General features: G+C 42.4%; 1 long non-coding RNA gene across 1 annotated transcript in view; it reads right to left on the minus strand.

Annotated features, from left to right (window-relative positions):
* Positions 1-12,261, minus strand: part of LOC147648455 (uncharacterized) — a 56,979-nt gene that overhangs the window by 22,409 nt on the left and 22,309 nt on the right. The window contains exon 2 of the long non-coding RNA XR_015280038.1: positions 2,198-2,330. This is a non-coding gene — a long non-coding RNA (uncharacterized LOC147648455). The remainder of the gene's footprint in view (positions 1-2,197; positions 2,331-12,261) is intronic.

Genomic DNA, 12,261 nt, shown 5'->3' on the forward strand with positions numbered 1-12,261 from the left:
AAAACACTTCTGTGCCACCAGAAAAGATAAAAACCACACACAAATGCTTTTCCTGGTGAAAAGATAATCTCCAGAAGAGAAAGAGCCCAGGTACACCCAGGTGAAAGACAGCATCCTGCAAGGAGGAACAGACACTGCTCTATGAGCAAGAGCCCAGGGCCAATCCAAAATGTGCTGGTCTGAGGCCTGCAGAGGAAGTGCACACAGGCTTCCCAATCATTACCTACTGCAGAACCCTCTGCCCGCTTTCTGAACCGCTTTTACACAACAGAGCTCGAGGGAGTCAGTGGAGTTTGAGTGTTTCCAGCTACACACACACACACCTCCTACCCACCCTAAATGGACTAACGAAAAATGGCAGGAGATCTGCTTTTCCACATTTACCGAGTTTCAAAACTTGAGGAAAACCAGCTGATGTCTCCATGTCTTTGGCATCACTACATTCAGAAGACCTTTATCTGCCTTATAAGCTGGCAGCAATTCAAGTCCACATCTGTAAGCACCAGATTTACTCCACACTCAAAAGCCAAACAATCTGTCCCCACTGCTTGTTCGTGCTCCGATTAATGCTGCAAAACAGCACAAGAAAAGCAATTAGCCATCCTAGGTAATCACAATTGTCAAGAGAGTAAATCCTTCCTCTTCAAAAGAGAAATTCAATTTTAGGTGTGTCTTACTTCTCATCCAACTCTGCAACACGTTGCAGTGCATGTAATAAGGTGGGCAGGTGGTGACAGACACGCTTAAGTGTAAATAAAAACAGGATTCATCTTCCACTTCAAACAGTGGCTGTCAAACCTGAGGCAATTCAGGAGTCAATAGCAAACAGCCTTTACACAGCCTTTACTTATCTGGGTTTCCTTTTTTAGAGATTTCATTCAGGCCCATCACTTTAGTGCTGCTCTTAAAATGATCTTTGCACAGAAAAGAGAAAAATAGATCTATATAGCCCTGTCCTGCTGGGGTGCTTGCACTGGTCACTGTAACAACTCTGCAGCAGTAAGAGGCCAGGCTGCTCACAGGGCACAGCACAAACATGGTGCTGGCTGACTCTCTGTTCGACTGGTCTGTGGCTGAGAAAATGCAGCAGCACTACAGTGCAGCTGACAATGCAGCCATGAATCCAAAAGAATCTGAAAACATAGGTAAAATGAAAATGTAGAAAACATGGGTAATTAATGAAAGATCCCAGCAGCAGCTCTAGTCAAAGCAGAACAGTCATTTTTCTAGCTACAGTCATGTTAGCTTCATAGCCTTATTTTTCCTGATGGAGAACTGATCTCAGCATGGCATTCTGTAGGGACTGAAGACCACTACTACTAAATAATTCCAATACATAGATAGAAGAACCAAGGCATGTGAATGGAAAGATATACAAGCACAGTGCAGAATTAGCGATTAAGGAGAAGAAAATGAATTGTTTCTTCATGAATGTTTCTTCAAATTACATGGATTTTGTCTTACTAAAGTCAGTGTATTTGCTTATAACCAACAAATACTGATAGCTCAGCCCAATACAAGACTTTAGGTTCACGTAATTTTGTGCTGATTTTGACTAGGGTAGAGTTCATTTTCCTCACAATAGCTGATAAAAAGCTATGCTTTATATTTGTGCAAGTAACAGGATTGAGAACACATGGACATTTAAGTTACCACTGAATTCATGCATAGTGACAAGGCCTTTTTTGCCCTTCATACCACTCCACCAGCAAGGAGGCTAGGGGTGCACAAGGAACTGGGAGGGAACACAGCCAAGATAGATGACCCCAGCTGACCAAAGGGATATTGCAGACCATATGGCATCATGCTTAGCATATGAAGAGGGAAGAAGGAAGAGGGAAGAACATTTGGAGTGATGATGTTTGTCTTCCCAAGTCACCATTATGCGTGCTGGGGCCTGGCTTTCCTGAGAGGCTGAACACCTGTCTGCTCATGGGATGTGGTGAATTAATTCCTTGTTTTGCCTTGCTTCCATGCATGGCTTTTACTTTCCATATTAACCTGCCTTTGTCTCAGTGCACAAGTTTTTCACTTTTACTCTTCTGATTCTTTCCCTCATCCCACTGGTGAGCAATCAAGAGACTGTATTGGATTAAACCACGATAGGTTGATTAGAGACTAAGAGGGGGGGTAGGACAGCTTGTGGAACCACATCTGTCTTCTTCCCTCTGCCCTGGCACAAGAAATAACATCTTACCTTAAAAGACTGTAACGGAAGTGCCAGTCTCTAATTTCCTTTAGGCCTTTTTAAATACCTGAAAGAATGCAGCAGATTCAGCTAATTCAGTGTGTCAGCATTTGAAACCACATTCAGGAACCTGAGAGCCATCCTACAAGAAGAGAAATTAAAAGCACCAATTAGACATTGCATATGTTGTGCAATATATCTTCTGCTTAAAACTGATGATGCCTGGTAGAGCCAGGCTGCTGAACAATAAAGAAATTACCACAAAATTGAAAGGCTAAATCATTATTTGTTTCCAAGGAGAAATGCTCAAGCACATTTTGGCTACAGCACCATGGGGAGAAAGCATACATCTTGCAATAGCTGTGTCATCCTGCCTTCCCAATTTAAATCTTTGTTCAAACAACAGTCCATGTGAATGCACAGAAACAAAGCTCCAGGCATGTCAGGATACACCAGCTACAGAAATGTAGCAGTAAAAGTTTGTAACCCAGATTAGTTTGAACTGGGAAATGCATCAGAAGCCCATGTGAGCTAAGAAATAGCACATTATAAGCTATGATCTTGATGTATGTGGAAGAGACATGGAAGTAGCTTATGAAGTACAGGAAAAGGAGAAATATTTACAGATGGACTTGGCTCATTTCCCTGGATAGGTTTTTCGCAGAATTCTCATCTTGCACGCACTCGACCCACATGGAGTAAAGACACTCCAGCTGCAGTAGTGTTCATGCCTACACCTATAGGCAGCTCTCTTCCTCTGCAGAAATTCAACGAAGATGTCCCCACCACTAAGGTTTAGATACTTGTTTTTCAGCTACAACCCATTTGGTGTGTTTAATGCCCCAAATGAGCAAACTTCCCCAAACTGGAGGCACATCCACACACACAGGACAGGGTTCCTAGCACTGAGATATCCTGCCTCACAGCCACAGTCCAAGCCAGGTGTGCCCTGAGGCGGTGCTGATGTGTAACAGCTGCACAACAGCACCACTCTGACATTTGACAGCTATGGCATGACGGGCAAGCAGAAAAACTTACCTATATCTAGCATGGTTATTCAAGAGAGTTTTAAAGATTATTTTCAGGTAAAAGACACTTCTTATCATCCAAATTGTCAAGGACTTCCCTAAAGCATTGGTGCAAACATACAAAGTGACCTCTGTCCCAGCTTGTAAAACTATAGAGACAGGGGCCTAATCAAGTCCAAACAAAGCATACCAGGTAAAAATTAGAGTATTATTATATACATATAATAATACAAATGTATATTATTTTATTATAAAGTAATAAAAAAAAACCTAGCACTGAAAGCATGTCACAGGCCAATGTGCATACACAGACAAATACATTGTTCTAATCCTACACTGTTCACAAATCCTTAAAAAAGCCTCATAAGGGTTAATTATCTTCATAAACTAAACTAAAAAGTAGCATTTGAAGGGAAACTACATGGGACCCTATCTTTGGGAGGAGTGGAGGGGGAAACTAAGTTGGGCACCTACATTTGTTAAAAAATCAGAAATCCAAAAGCCCCAAGCTTAGATGAGCTTTAAATTAGTATTCAGTGTTCTTAAGTTACTCCAAGGAAACTGCAGTAAATTTCTTTCCCCCTCCTCTTTCTAACACTTTCTCAATACATTTACTTTTAGCTATTTATGTAAAACGTGAATGTTTTATACAGCAAGTTACCTATTCATACCTTAAAAATGACTTTCTTATAATGGGGGTATATACTAAACATATTACAAATGTCTCCATTTACCTAATAATGAAGACTGTAATCACATTAGGAAACTTGAGATTATGGGAAACAAATCATATCCTTGGAGCTCTATATTCACAGATTATAGGAAGTACCACAGTCATTGCTTTTCTCTGTAACTTCCTCCACTACACTTCTGTATAAAGCAGTACAGCACCTTCCAGATGTGCAGTCAATAGTTATACACCCGGGCCACTGTTCAAGGACACAAAAATCTGACTTTCAAACCCGTGCTGCCACGTGTCCCTGTATCAATGGAGTCAAGATCACTCAGGTAGTTCTCATGGATTATCTTTTTTCCATCAGATTTCACATTCTGCTCATTGTCCCATAGCTAGCATAAGCTCCCTACCAGGTACTCTCTGAAGAGCCTTTATACCCACAGCTATTTCAAATCAGCCTGAAAACACTGTTCAACACCAAAGGGTACAACCAGAACAGGGCTTGAGCCATAAGATGAACTAGTAACAATGCTGGAGGAATTGCTCCTTTTTGTCAAACATTACAAAAGTCAGAATTCCTTTGGGGGCTAAGACTTACCACATATCTTACTGTTTTCCACACCAGAGGGAAAGAATGCTTCAGTTTCACTTTTTACCCCAAACAAATCACATCATGCATGTGTACACAATCATCTGACTCCTACACATGCAAGCAAGACTAAAATGAAAAACAGTACACCCTATACCCATTTTTTCCCTTAAGGGGAGAACAAACCACACCTAACAGGTATTAATAACACCAAACATTAGAAAACATTCTGTTACAATGGGTATTTAAAAAAAAATATACGTAACACTAAGCAAAATTTTAATCTGTACAAAATGGATGTATGTATCTCACATAAAGTAATTGTTCTTCTAAACTGCCTCTCGAAGGGAAACCTCATTTCATTTCCAGCCAGAAAATTTACTCAGTGATTAGCATAACTGAGTATTAAGCACAAGGAGAGAAAAACAGAAATGAAAACATAGTCAAACAGTTAAGCTGAGATATTGAATATACAATGGGAGCGTGTTTACTGATAAAGTTGTACTTTTTACATAAACTTTTAACCTTCATAACATCTTCCATTTAAGCTAAACTTGCTATGTAACAGATACTCACTCCTTAAAGCCCCAAAGACATGGTGTCAACAATTTTTAACAAAAAGGTCCATATGTTTCACAGCACACTTCACTAGCCTGGCAAGTTCCCTACAGATGGGTAACACATGTATTCCATCTTCTCTCCTTTTCCACTCTAACACTGTTCAACACCTCTGCCCACACACTCCTCCAACACACACACACTTCCCTCCAGCAGACAGCAGCCTGATTCACTTATCTAAAGAGGAATTCATGCTGGCCTGAAAAAACACCAGCCCCCTCAACTGCAAGGACATGCCTGGAGAGCTTATTGAGCTGTGCCTCAGACATTGTGTCCAACAAGCACTGCTAAGTCAGCAGCAAGGAGATGTCCTGCGTAGCACAGGGGTATCAATGTAACATTTCCAGCGGTGAAGGCACTATTTCCTCGTGAATATGTTCTACATTTTGGGGCAGAAAGCCTTTAAGTAGTCAAAAGCACTATTCAGCCTTGGTGCCTTTCACTGATATAAGTTCCCATAATTACTGAAGGAAATAACTACTGCTATGTCTGGGTGGCACAAAGCACCATGCTAATTACCTCTTCAGAGACACTAATTAATCCGGCCAGGGCACCACAGTAACATGACTGCTCTGCCTCGGCAATCTCCCAGTGTTGATGAATTGCCATTTAGATACCCACCTCCCACCCCAAGCAGTCTCTTTCACATGGAAGAGCCATGCACCAAAGATGAGCCCTCCACAGAGGGGTGTTTCCTCTCAGAACCTCTGTGTTTTATTGAAATCTACCATCTTCAGCACACAAGCACTGCACCAATTCTTGCCAAACAATAAAATAATCAACAAGCAATTACTGAGCATCCTCAGCTGCTAGGAGGAGGAATGTGAGAGGGTATACCTACAGACAGTCTGCTGGGCTCCAGAAGAAAAGCATCTCAGAGGAGCTATGTGTAATGATAATGGTGATTGTCACTGGTGATGTCAGCTGTGGCAATTTTCACCACACTTTAACAGACACATTTGAAACAGACCAAGGAGAAACCCTCTAGCACTAGTGTAAACTTCTCCATTTAGTAAGCTCCAAGTAGAAGGCAACTGCGGGATTGGTGGCAGTTAAATTGTTGCCAAAGCAACTTTGCTTTCAACTTTCTGGAGATAAAACCAGATTCTGGGCTAAAGCCAGAACACTTTATCTGCTGTACCTGATGCCACCTCTTGGTACCAAGACATGCTCTTCACATACTGCAAATGGACTTTGATCTTCTTTTGACTTGTTAAAACACAAACACTAAGGAATAATGTACTCAGCAGTAGCTTAAATCACCCAGTCCCAACAGGAACTGGCTTCTGAGCAACCAGAGAGCAATAGGGAACAACCTGATATACCATACATCCTGCAGCAGAACACAGCCTCACACCTGTCCACGATAAAGAATGAAAAGACACAGGAGGGTCATTCCCTATGGCACAAACCAGCCAAAGTCAGGGAAGTGTTTTACTGCCATGCAGAACAGACAATTTCAGATTCTGAAGAGCCCCTATCCAGTTCTTTCCTTCTCCTCCCCACAAATACATATTTAAAAATGAGGCTCTCTCCACAGACACAGACCTTCTGCAAAACACAGTCCCGTGAACTCAGGGTTTACTTGAGATAGGCTCATGTTGCAGGTAAATGGGATACAGCAGCTCAGCTGGAAGCTGGCGGGCAAGGCTGGCTTCTCACGTGTCTGTCAGTTTCACACAGAGGTCACAGCACAAGGAAGGGCAGCTTCACCTTGGGCTTGTACCACAGAAGCTGGTGACTGGTTTCAACACGTAGGCTGTTTCTTGCAGAAAGAGCACAGAGACAACTGTCTAACAGAGGGCTTTGCCTTGAGACAGGGAGAACACATCGATTAAACAGTATCAGGAGTCCTTGAGATTTTCATGGTCTCAGAAGAGGGGACAAATACTCAAATAAGTCTGCCAGATGCAGCACAGATGAGTAAAACCCCATAATAAAAAGGATAATAATTCACTTAAGAGAAATTAAATTGCATTTGATAAATAGATCTTAAAGTAGCAGTTTTCACACTTACAAATACTTCAGCTCGTGAGAAATAGAAAGGTGTCATTAAAGGCACATTTGTTACCCAACCCATTTCAAAAAAATTCACAAATGTTGTCAAAATATAGGGTGCACATGAGTTTAACACTGCCTAACAAAAGGCTCTCTCCTTCAAAATACTTTTTTTTACCCACACTGTGTGTAAAAAACTGACTGTGAGTTGTACACAGTAAAAGTGACAATACAGGTGAACACTTCAGTCTCCAAACAACAAAAACTAGTCAAGATGGTGACAAAACCCAGCAAGCCATACAAACGTGCACTGAATCTTAATAGCCTTAGCTGCCAGGTCAGGTGAAGTTAACTCAGTATTCAGTGGACACTCAGAGGTCAGATACATGTTCCACTTCCTCCTCCAGAACCTTCCCTACAGAAACTGTGGAGCTGACACTGGGCTTTGTGAGAGGCGACCTTTGCTTGGTAGGACAAACAATACAATGACACAACCACCACTGCAGTGGACATCTTCAGCTGGCAGGCAGAGATCTGAGGCTTAACCAGAAATGGGCAAAGTTCTAAAAAGAAACAGAACAAACATCCACTCCAATAACCAAGGCTGCTGCCAGAGATGAAGCCTCACTGACTGCTAGAATTGATCCAGAACTTTCTTTTCTCCCACCTGCAGGGAGACTGCTACTCTTGGACTTCACCTATATAGGTCTTCATACCCAGTATATGACTGAGGAGATAAAGTCATTAATACACCCAGGTTTTGTTTACGAGGACTATTTTTTCCACACATGCCCATATGTAGGCAGATGTAATTCTTTGTTCTCTGACTGCAAAACTAAGCTATCAAATATTAAGCCAGATTTAAAAACATAGTGTATTTTCTATGGCTCCAAAGCAGGATGTATTTTACAAGGCCAATTTAAATAGGATACTTGATGCTAGGTATGGAATGGAGGGAGAAGAGGGCATCACAACAGAAGCACTAGTGTGAAGTTACCTAAGAAAGTGGTTAAAAGAAAGAAGGAAAACTGGAAAGACCCTCAATCTTCCTATCTTCTCCTTTTAACTTTCCTCCACACACCAATTATATCCTGTACTACATATCTTATCCAGGAATATCCTTTGCTTGTTTACATCACCGTATCATAAAATACTGCTGATAAGCAACAACAGACACGAAGAATCTGTGCTTGCTTCCTTAAGGCAAGCATAGATTAGGAAAAGGCATGAAGGTATTTTTTTTGTCTTGCAATGAAAAGGAACTGCAGAGGGATGATAAAAACATTATCCTGCTTGCCTTGTTCCCAGCTGAGGCAGCCTCTCACCTGTGGCTGAGACACACGATGCTCTCCTGAGGAGAGCCACTTGCTTTCTCCTCTGGTCCCATCTCAGCTGGACAAGCAGAGGAAGGGAGGGAAAGGGGCCTGGAAACTTTTAAACAGCAGAAGATATTTCACTTAAAAACTTAGCCTTTAAAATTCAGTTAAAGATACAGAATTGACAGACATTATCTCGAGGAACAGCTGATCTGAAACGCTAATAACCTATATGATCCCCAAAAACGTTTAGTTGCTAGAGTTCAAGTGACAAAAGCAAATATCTGTAAAAACTCCTCTTTGTGCTCTTTCCCCATCTTAACAGAATATGAAAACATTCCCCAGATGTCAGTCATCACTACAGATCTTCATGGGTGTAACATAGCTACAGCTAACAATAGGCAGCTGCTCTGCTCTAGAAGCATGCCACAAACCTGTGTCTTAGGGAATTCCTGTCCCTCACACATGCACCTCCATATCTGAAGGCTGAAGCTCCCCTTACTTAGGGACAAGGCAACATCCTGAGACTTCAAGTCAGAATGAAAATCAGCAACAGAGCTCACATCTTCCTCTGGCACCAAGTCAAACCCTGGACCAGGCCACTTCTTTGCAGCTTGGGCTTTCCATATGCATGTTACCCAGCTGCCTTTAGGGATTTTCAGGCGGATCTTAAAACCATCGTCCTAGTGATATTCTGAAGTTTATACTCCTAAAGGATGGGAATTTTGGAAGGGCTGTGGTAGACTAGTGTTCAAAATCCAGCTCTGCTTGGGAATGATCCTCAACACCCTCCACACACTCCTAGTAATAGCTCTGTGGAAATTATGGCACTGAACCAAGATGAGAAAAAAAGTCTCCATCATATTTTCAGCCCACAGCTCTGAAAACACAATGAATTCATGAGTCCCAAGCTGCACAGTGCTACTGGGTGGCACGGTCCTCACTGCAGCAAACTGCAAGAAGGGTCCTCAAAAGTCACATATTGCTGAGGACCACTCACAGCAATACTGTTTCCCTTGTGCAAAAAGAAAAAAAAGCAGATACGACAGCTGTCTCATCAGGTGTTTTGAACAATTACTTGAAGAGCTAAAAGTAAGGTCCTTCTGAATTTACTTCCTGTGAAGCAAACTAATCCAGAAAAACTACTGTATGTTCCTATGCCTTCAAGAGCACCATGTTCTAGACAAAACAGTAAACCAAACATTTTAGATGAGAGATGGTAGACAAAAAAAGCATTTCCAAGAATTCAGTGACCAGGAAAATTAAATCACCAAATATATGGCCTCCAAGGAAAAGGACAGATTATTCCTCAGAGTTCCACCACCAGCTCTCAACACAACAGCTTTCCCCAATTAAACTTCAGACCCAATCACAGCAAGACATTTGTCAGTGTCCATAAGAAAGAAAGCAGTTTGTCCCAGTGTAAGGAAGATAAGGGGAAGATAAGCAGGGCACAGGCAATGCTGGTCAGGATGTTGTTCTCTTCTGAAACTAATCTATGGCTTGCATATTCAGCAATGGTGTTGATCAGGAACTCTACTAAAGGCAGCATACACAAATGGCAGTATTTTTGCAGTCATAAAATGGTTTGTCTTGGAAGGGACATTAAAGATCTAGTCCCAAACCCCCTGCCATGGGGAGGGACACTTTCCACTAGACCAGCTTGTTCCAATCTCCATCCAGCCTGGCCTTGAACATTTCCAGGGATGGGGCATCCACAGCTTTTCTGGGCAATCTGTTCCACGACCTTTACAGTAAAGAATCCCTTTGCAATACCTAATCTAAACCTACTCTCAGTTTGAATCCATGCCCCTATTCCTATCACTACATGCTCTTGTAAAAAGTCTCTCTTTATCTTTCTTGTAGGTTCCCTTCAAGTACTGGAAGTCCAAAATTAGATCAACCCTAAGACTTCTCCTTTCTAGGCTGAAAAAAATCCAATTGTCTCAGCCTTTCCTGATAGAAGAGGTGCTCCATTGCTCTCATCAGCTTCATGTCCCTCCTCTGGACTCACTCCAACATCTCCATGTCCTTCCTGTTCTGGCACCCCAGAGCTGATGCAGCCCTGCAGTGAGGTCTCAGCAGAGCAGAGCAGAGGGGCAGAATCCCCTCCCTGGCCCTGCTGCCCACGCTGCTCTGGATGCAGCCCAGGACACATTTGGCTCTCTGGGCTGGGAGTGCCCATGGCTGGGTCATGTCCAGCCTCTCACCCACCAATATTCCTGTCCTTTCTGCCAAAAATTAGTAGTGAGACTCTCCTTACAATATTAATACACTCTCCGTCTTCTCCCCACTTACAGAACACTACCACTCCTCTCCAAAACCTTAAACACTAGATTTTCATGCTCCAGCTCACAGACATTAAGGCTGTAGTCAAACAACAATCTTTCAAAATAGACTGGGGGAAAACACAGGGGTGCACAGCATGATTGTCACTGTATGTTTCCCTTGAAACACTAAAAAATGTCACATACATTCAAAAGTTCTGTCTACCCACACAGTGCATAAAACATGAAGGTCACTAAGCAATGTGAACCTCAACCAATTCTGCCTGAAAAGTTGTAGGCTCTCATTTGCAAGGGCAGCCAGCAAAAGGCAGGGGAGGGAGAGCACAGAATGGAAATGCAGATGAAAAGGTCAGCAGAAGCTTTGCAACACTGCTTTATCATCTCAGCGTGCTTGCAGGTACTCCAGGTCACCATGGATGAAAAATCACCAATTTAATTGTCATCCCACCACTGCTTCTGCCAAGCAGAACTTGACTTGTGTGCAGCTGTCCGGGTTGTTGCAGCAGTTTGCAAACAGCTTGTGCACCATTAAGAGACACCACCAGGCACACACACCCACCCTTTAATACTCCTTCGACATTAAGTACTGCTATTCAAAAACAAATCACCACTTAAAGCCACAAGTACACTCCCATTTAGATATATTTTAAATAGTGCATTAGATTGTAAATCCAAAACCAACCCAGTGACACAAACCTGATCTGATTTCACTGTTTCCTGAAAGGAAAAAAAAAACCCCAAAACCAAAAAAAAAAAAACCAAAAAAAAAAACACCAAAAAAACAGTATTAAAAACTTACAGGGCTGTTAGTCCACCGTTTCTCCCTGGCACACGGTACATTATTTAACTGCAATGCCTGAAACAGTAACTTGACCTCTCTGGGAAGGTGGGCGGTATTATTCAAGCTGAAACATTAGAAACATGCATAATTACTCTGGGTATTCGCCACACATTCTTTCATCCGTAAACCAATATGAGTGGAAAAGTCACACTGACACTCCAGGCTAAGATCATATCCCAGACATCAATTACAAAGATTTTTCATGAGGTCTCAGGAGAACAAAATTTCTTTGAGAGAAATTTTCCCTGGATTTAACTGTGCACATGTTACCAAGATAAAATGTCAGTGCTGCCAACTCAAAGCCAAGACTTCAGCAGGCTAAACCATGAATTTTGAGCTTTCTGCCCCACGGCTGACAATACTGTAATTTTGTTTTCCGTCAATCCCACAAACCCATTGCATCCATTCATACAGCACTTCTGAGGATGCCTGATGTAGCACCAACCACATCATTTACCATCCACCCATTCCTGCAGAATGCTGCCCCACACAGCTGTGTGGTGCCTGCCTGCTCCTCAGCAAACCCAGGGACCTTTGGCAGATTCAGACCATCCATAGGGCTGGTTGGGATAAAAACCCACTGGAAGGTAAACAGGCAGATGAAGCATGAAGAAAAGAGACCATGCTTGCTCCTGACTCCAAAGACATCCGTGGCTCTCATCTCAGCTGCCTGTGCTTATGTCAGTTCCCCCTTCACACCGAGTGTCCTCTGCATTTAA

The sequence above is a fragment of the Cyanistes caeruleus genome, chromosome Z, assembly GCF_971803275.1.
Source record: "Cyanistes caeruleus chromosome Z, bCyaCae1.hap1.1, whole genome shotgun sequence".
Classification (NCBI taxonomy): domain Eukaryota; kingdom Metazoa; phylum Chordata; class Aves; order Passeriformes; family Paridae; genus Cyanistes; species Cyanistes caeruleus.